Below are 8,824 nucleotides of genomic sequence, written 5' to 3' on the forward strand. Positions count from 1 at the left end.
CAATTACATATAAAATAATTTTCAAAATCCATTTAAAGAATTTGCATTCCAAATTCTCTCCCTTCCTCCCTCCCCATCTCCTTTTTGAGAAGGCAAACAATTCAATACAAGTTATAGCTGTGTAGTTATGCAAAACATTTCCATATTAGCCATGTTGTAGAAGCCTATAGCAGTTGCTCTTCCTTTTCACCTAAAAACTGGCATGGAAGAGAGTTTGTCCATCTTTTTAATATTTTGTATGCACTTCCATTTCTAGCTCATTAGCTAATTAGGACTTTTAATCACCATCCAAAAAGCTGACAAGAAACAGTCAGATACCTGCACATTCTCTGAAGTAGGGAAAGGGCTCTCTCTCATTAAACATTCCCAGAAGCAAACTCATCAAGCTTTCATGTGAATTGCCACCAGATACAGCACATTCTGCATGCTCTAAGCACTAACTCTTCTTTCTTTTTTTTCCGGGGCAATGGGGGTTTAGTGACTTGCCCAAGGTCACACAGCTAGTAAGTGTCAAGTGTCTGAGGCCGGATTTGAACTCAGGTACTACTGAATCCAGGGCCGATGCTTTACCCACTGCGCCACCTAGCTGCCCCTAAGCACTGACTCTTATTGGCCAATCCCCCCATTACATAAGGGAGAAGGTTTTTGAATGATTAATGTTGGACTTTTGTTTACAATTCTATATAAGTATTAATTCATAAAATTAGAACTACAGCCTATGACAATTAGAGGGAACCTTAGAGATCATCTAGTCCAAGACACACTTGAAAATAATCTCTTCTACAAAATGTCCAACAAATGATAGTCCAGCCTTTGCTTGGAGACCTCTAGTGAAAATGAAATCACCTCCAGACTGGACCTGACCCTGAATCAGATCAGTCCTGTGGTAGTTTCAGTTCAATATTGGAACTAAATGAATATTTAAAGGTTTTTCAGCAGTTAAACCAGGGGAAATTAATTTAGCTATAGCAGAAGGATATTAAAAAGGAGTAGATATTGGGGATACTTCAAGTTGACTCTCTTGCCTGAATTTTCCATCATTATTTGACAACCAGAATGGTAAGTCATTCAGAGATTCAGAGTGCCTCTGGAACTTATTTTGCTTACTTTGTATTTAAGCAAACAGGAAATAATGTCAATAGTCTGAACCTTTAGTCTGACAAGTCAAGAAACACATCAAGATGATAACAAAGTCTTTTAAGGAAAAAAATAGCCTAACTGGAATAGGGACAGTAGGTAAAAGCACATTGCTTCCAAAGTTAGTACATTTCACTTTTCAAAAACTAATTATTGTGAAGTTTTTCTTTACATTGGTCCTAAATCTATCTGTCTAATATTTCTATCCATTAATCCTAGTTCTGCCACATGGGGCCAAACAAAATGAATTCCAATTACTTAAACTAACTTTAGATTTGTAATGGGAATTTTTGATTTTTGACTTTTGTTTTTTCTTCCTGCAACTTTTGGTTAACTGAAAGCCTGTCTTTTGTTAATATTAACCTCACCTAAGCAAAACCAGAAGAATTTTGACTGTCCCTCACTTTTTTGCAACATGTAATTCTTCCTCCTCAGCCTATTTGCAAACTCTCTAAATATTGTTTAATTTGTAACATGATTTACCTATAGAGTTTGCTTGATGAAGTTTCTTTCCTTAATGGATTATGAGATTATGACTATTCAACTTTCATGACATTGAAGGAAGTATCCTATTATATTTAAATGTCTTTTCTTTAACTTTCATGGCCTAAGGGGAAAGTGGCAGAATGTAAAAGATAGCAGTATATAAAAGAGTTATTTCTCTGTTACTTTTACATAATTTTGCCTATAAGAGGACCTATTAGAATCCTAATGGCTGTTCAAGTTAATGGTTTTCTCTGAGGACTAAATTTGTGCTTGAGCAAAATAATAAAGCCTTGTTTCTTACCTCTATAATTTCTTTTTGTTGATATTGTTATTTAGCCATTTCAGCCATGCCCAACTCTTCATGACACCATTTGGGGTTTCCCTGGCAAAGATACTGGAGTGGTTTGCCATTTTCTTCTCCTCGTCATTTGACAGATGAGAAAACTGAAGCAAACAGGGGTAAGTGACAGGATCACACAGCTATTGTCTGAGCCAAATTTGAATTCAAGAAGATGGGCCTTTTTAATTCCAGGCCCAGTATTCTATCCACTTTACCACCTAGCTCCCCATATAATTTCTATATTGTGGTAAATATATTTGGCAGTAGTTACCTACCACATTAACTCAGAGAGGATATGTATATCTGCAAATAGATATTTAAATCTGGTTATCATAAGTAACCTTCATCTCTACTCTTTTAAAAAATTTAAAATTTTATTTGCGATATATAATTATATTTTATGCATATATCAAACATACATATAATATACACAGATACATATATGACATATATAATGTAAATTTTCTACATTATTGCATTTATATATACCTAGATATATTCCATGACATATAACTTAGTATTTTATTTCCTTAAATAACTGTTTTATAAATACCAAATACATATCAATTTATGGAAATAACTTATATGACATTTCTACTCTAAACATCCTCCTTTCCTTGAACCTGTCTTCATTCATGATCTAGATAACCATCCTTTGACAATTCTCCACTTTATCAATGACTTTCCTTTTTTAAAAAGTATTTTATTATTTTCCAGTTATATGAAAAGATAGTTTTCAACATTTGTTTTCATAGGATTTTTAGTTCCAAGTTTTTCTCCCACCCTCCCTTCTTTCCCCCCTCCCCAAGATGAAAATCATTCTGATATAGGTTATATATGTACAATCACATTAAACATATTATTGTGAAAGAAGAATCAGAACACAAGGGGAAAACCTCAAAGAAGAAAAAAAACAGCCAAAAGTAGAAACTGTATGGTTCAATCTGCATTCATAATCCACAGTTCTCTTCCCTGGATGTGGAGAACATTTTCTATCATGAGTACTTTGAAGTTGTTTTGGATCATTGCACTGCTGAGAAGAGCCAAGTCTACCACAGTCGATCATCACACAATATTGCTGTTACTGTGTACAATGTTCTCCTGGTTCTGCTCATCTTACTCACCATCAGTTCATGTAAGTCCTTCCAGTTTTCTCTTAATTCCTCCTACTCTTTGTTTATTACAGCACAATAGTATTCCATTATATTCATATACCACAACTTGTTTAGCCATTCCCCACTTGATGGGCATGCACTTGATTGCCAATTCTTTGCCACCACAAAAAGAGCTGCTATAAATATTTTTGTACATGTGGGTCTTTTCCCCTTTTCTATGATCTTTCTGGGATAGTAGTGGTATTACTGGGTCAAAGAGTATGAACAGTCCCATAGTCCTTTGGGCATAGTTCCAAATTGCTCTCTAGAATGGTTGGATCAGTTCACAGCTCCACCAACAATGCATTGGTGTTCCAATTTTCCCACAGCTTCTCCAACATTTATTATTTTCCTTTTTTGTCATATTTGCCAATATGATAGGTTATCAATGCCTTTTCTAAAATGTGGGGCCCAAAATTGAATACAGTATTCTACATGTGGCCTCACCAGTGCAGTGGATGGAGGGACTGGAACCTTCCTTGTTCTGGATACTCTATCTCCCTTAATGCAGTCTAAGATCATATTAGCATTTTTTGGCTGTTCCATTTTCCTGTTTACTTATACTGAGTTTACAAAGCTCACTGAGATGCTGATTTTTTTTCAGACAAAATGCCATCTAGTCACAACTCTCCCTTCTTATACTTGTGAAGGTGATTCTTTGAACCCAGCTATAAGACATATTTATCAATCTTCTGTGTTGTCTCATTAGGTTCAGCTCAGTGTTCTAGTCCATTGAGATCTTTTGGGATTGTGACTGTTATCCAGTAGGTTAGATTCTTCAAAGAGCTTTTGCTTTATTTAGACAAAAAAGTCAAGATCTCAAAGTTTCAGTCCTCCCTCTGCTCCTTATTGGCCACATGACCTTGGCACTGTCCTCTCCTGCATCCTAGTTTTTTCATATATAGAATGGGGTTCACCTTATCTCATAGGGTTATTGTAATGGATACACTTTGTATAATGCAAAGTGCTATATATTTGTGAGAGCTTTAAGTGCTGAAGAAATATAATCAGATAAGTATAAGAAAAGCCAGTTGTAAGTATGGGGTTTTGTGATGATTGGGTGAGAAAATGGATATAAAAATACTTGGGAAAACTATAAAAGTGCCATTCAGATATAAAATATTAATAGTAGGCACTTAAGAAATATTTGTTCAGTTGAATAATAATAACAGTGTATCTGAATAGGATGGAAATTAGAAGTAGTATAGTATAGTAGGAAAAAAAAGTAATGGATAAGAAGGCATCCTAAAAAATAGGTTTCAAAGGTTTAGAGCAAGCAGAGGTTTCCCAGGCTCTTTAGTCCAACCTTTGGCATGGTGGATATACTTGTTTTGGAGTTAAGAAAGTTTAGCTTCAAATCTTGCTTCTGACACTTACTACATGATTTAATATCCTTAAATTGAACAATTAAATTACACACCATCTAAACCCTGAGATATTTAAATCTATTTTCATAGGTGTTGAAGGATTCATTAATTAGTGGTAGAGAAGGATTTGCCCTATTGCAATGTCAATAAAGATTTAATGTGTAATAAAATGCAGTAATTAGATGATACAATTATTTTCTCTTAGAGGAAAAATCTTTTACAGATTTATAAAAAGAACCAGCATTTCAAAATTGTGGGTGCTTTGCAAAAGCATGTCATTGGTTGATGGTAAAGTTTAATCAAATTTCCCAAATTGTTAAGTAGTTAAGAAGCCATGTATTTTAAGTCTAGTATGAGTGGGGAACATGAAAGGAGGTTCTGTTCTTTGCATTTTTTGGAGGTTCTGTTATTTTCAGTTCTAGTGTGTTGAGATTAGTGTCCTTTTGGCCATATTGGGGAGAATTAGTTTTATTACAGTTCCCTTTAGGGACATACACATCTCTACTTACCTGCTCTTGATTATTCCCAAAATAACATCTACGTGCAGGTTCTCAATTTTCAAGTATTTTAAAATAATGACACTAAAGGCAACTAAGTGACACAATGAATAGGGTGTGGGACTTGGGGGTCAGTAAAACCTCATTCAAATTCTACCTCAAACAGTTGTGTGATTCTGGGCAAGGCACTTAAACCTCTCTTTGTCTGAGTTTCCTTATCTGTGAAATGGAGAGAATAATAGCACCTACCTCCAAGAGTTGTTATGAGACTGGCATGAGTTAATATATGAAAAGCATTTTGTAAACCTTAAAGCACTATATAAAAGCTGATTAGCTATTAATAGATTTTCACCATAGGAGCTTGCCCTTTAAGAGAACATCTCTTTCTAGCTTGTTCCATCATTATTCAAAGATATTTATTCATTTATAGAAAATCTTAGCTTCCATCAGAATATAATTCATTTTTTTACCTCCTACAAGATGTCTTTCCTGATCCCTCCAACTTAGTACTCTTTTCTTTTTGAAATTAGTATGTACATGCTTTGTACTTAGAAAGCTTAAGGAGAGATTCCCAATAGTGAGGTGCTCCAGATGGCCCTGTGTGCAGACAATGTTGGGATAATTAAGTCAAGGCCAGGAACATTGCAGAACCTCCTAAGTGAAACCCATATTTACTCAAGAGTTTGACTTAACTTTATAACACCAATATTGTTCTAAGTGTTATTGTATGACTATGAGTCATGAAACACCACAATTTCTAATGAACTGAATTGTTGATTACCCAAAGAGTTATGGAGAAGCAGATAGGGGACATGTGCAGATCACAACACATCACATACAGGAAAGTATGTAAGAGAAACAGTGTAAACGATCTCATTAAAGAAATGTCTGATTGAAAAAGAAGATGATTTGATCACATGGAGAGAGCATAGGATAACAGATAGATCACATATCTACTGATGTTCTCACAGTGTCAACAAAAACTACAAAAGTCCTCTAGCATATTGCTTGGGTCTCATTTTGGTGATATAGAGAATATCTATATGTAGAAAGAGAACATATAGGATATAGAGAAGAATGACTCTGGATGGGCAGGGATGAATGGACTGTGATTTTCATGGGTAGAGAGAATACCCACCTTGGTGAGATCATAGAATCAACAAATTCAAGGCACATATACTTTGCATTTGCTTATCTCCTGTCTGTAGATGCAATTGAGCATAAATTTCTTGAAGATAAAGACTGTTTCTCTTTTGACTTTATATCCCCAGGATCTAGCACAGCTGCTTGTGCGTAGTAGGTACCTTGTAAATATTTGTTGAATTGAATTAAATTATTGTCAGAAAAGAAAGTGCTTGAAGAGATTTTAAAGATTATAGCTATACTACCCATCAACTGCACGACTTCGGATAAGTCATAGAACCCCTTGGCTTCAGTTTCCCCTCTGTCCATGAAGAAGTTGGAATAGATGATCTCTAAAGAACCACGAAAGCACAAAGATTCTATGATTATCACCTTTATTATTTTATAAAAAGGGTTGTTATTATAGCTTTTTTATTTAATAAGCAATTCAGAAAACCATTTATAGAAAAAAGGAACAACATGCTACCCTCATTTCCCAAGTTTCCTAAGGGAAATTCTTCTTTTACTTATAAAGTCTCCTCGTGTATTTTTTGAAAGTTGACCAATGTAACTTTTAATCTTGGAAACAGTGCCTTTTAAAAACAACCTCCCCTCCTTTTGCCCATGGGTGGGTTATACAGTGCAGGAGATTCCTCTTCTTAATTCTTGCCCAAACCTACCCCAATTGTTTTTGCTGAAAAGTGATTATCTAGGGCTTTAGCACCTCCTCTGTCACAAATCTTTCATGTTCCAGTGACTATTTCTGATTATGTTTCTGCTGTAACTTGTTCTGGAAAGCTCTGTAATGTACAAACTTCTTCTGGTAGCTAACAACCATGTTGAGAATCATAAAGAAATATCAAACAAGTTAGCTTTACCTTTAGTAATGAGACTTTTTTATTCTTTCCTAATGATGGCTTCTTCTATAAGTGATTCATCTTATGGCTAATGACTCAATAATCACTTTGAGGACAGGAAAAAGGGCATATTTCAAAAAGCTATTGACTAGAATTGTAAGAGATATAGGCCAAAGCACAATAGATATGCTAAGGAAAAATAGTTTTTAGAAAACAAAATGCACTTAGGTGCTTTAGGGAAATGAATAATGGATGGGAGAAATTTGTTCTCAAAAGATTTTCCTTGCTTTCAAAGAGTATCTGAGGGCCCAGTTTTATTCAATATATGCACTGAAGGAAAGACAGGCTTTTGGGTAGCAAGGCCTCTACTTGGGATTTAGAATAATAATAACAGTAATAGCCCACATTTGCATAGAACTTCATAGTATCCAACATACTTTTATTTACTCATTTGATTCTCATATCTAATTTAATGCTCCAAATACCTTTGTGAAATAGTCAGGGAAGAAACTGTTATTCCCATTTTAAAGATGAGGAAAATAAGGATTAGAGAGGTCTAGTGATTAGTTAAAAGTCATGTAAGCATTAAGTCAAGGAGCCAGGTTAGAGCCCAAATCTACTGACTCTTAATTCAGTACTATTTATAGCATAATGTTCTGTCCCTCTCTCTATTCCAGGAGAGAGCTAAGCAGTATCTCTCACCTGCTTCTTATGAATTCTCAGCATCTATATTGACGTTTCTCAAACTCTGTCTCATAGACTCCTTTGGCTCAAATACAAAGTCCCTTAAGTCACTTGCTGAGACAGTGCATATTCTTCTTGACTGCTCTTTACCATCTGACGCTGTTGACCATCACTTATTGCTTATAGATCTTCCCTGGTGGGTTTTTGTGGTACTACTCTCTCATGGTTCTCCTCCTCCTGTCTTGGACAGTCCTTCTTCTTCTTCTTCTTCTTCTTCTTCTTCTTCTTTTTTTTTAATGAGGCAATTGGGGTTAATTGACTTGCCCAGGGTCACACAGCTAGTAAGTGTTAAGTGTCTGAGGCTGGATTTGAACTCAGGAACTCCTGACTCCAGGGCCAGTGCTCTATCCACTGTGACACCTAGCTGCCCCATTGGACAATCCTTCTTAATCTCTTTTGCTATATTACTATCTGTGTCTTTACTCAGATATGCAATTTAACTGCAAGGATCTTTCATGGACTCTCTTCTTTCACTATATTCTGTCTCTATGACCTTATTGGCTTCCACAGACTCAACTATCATTTCTTTGCACATGACTCCCACATCTATATCTCCAGCTGCTTAGTGTTTCCCCTGAGCTCCCCATTACTATTTGCTGAATGGACATCTTGAATCAGATGTCTTATAGACATCAGAAATTCAACAAGTCCAAAGTAGAACCCATTAAACTTTCCCCAAGAGAAATTCAACACAACTTCTCACTTCTTATTTCTATCAAGGTCACAAACATCCTTCCACATGCTTCCAAGTTCACACCCTACAGTCATCCTTATTTCTTCCCTCTCTCTATGTACTGTCATATCCAATAATTTGCCAAAGCTTGTTCATTCTATGTCCACTTCTCTAACACTCATCCCCATTTTTTCCACTCATAGAACTACTATCTTAATAATGTTACAATGGTACCATTGGTACCATTAGTTATCAATGGCACTTGATGGTACTAAGTATCAACAATACTTAATAATAGTAGTACAATGGATGAGTAGTGCACATGGAATCAGGAAAATCTGAGGTCAAATCCTGCCTTAGACACTTACTAGCTCTGAGACTCTGGCCAAATCACAGTGCCTCAACCTCAGTTTCCTCATCTATAAAATGGTGATAATAATAGAACCT

The sequence above is a fragment of the Dromiciops gliroides genome, chromosome 3, assembly GCF_019393635.1.
Source record: "Dromiciops gliroides isolate mDroGli1 chromosome 3, mDroGli1.pri, whole genome shotgun sequence".
In the NCBI taxonomy this organism is placed as follows: Eukaryota; Metazoa; Chordata; class Mammalia; order Microbiotheria; family Microbiotheriidae; genus Dromiciops; species Dromiciops gliroides.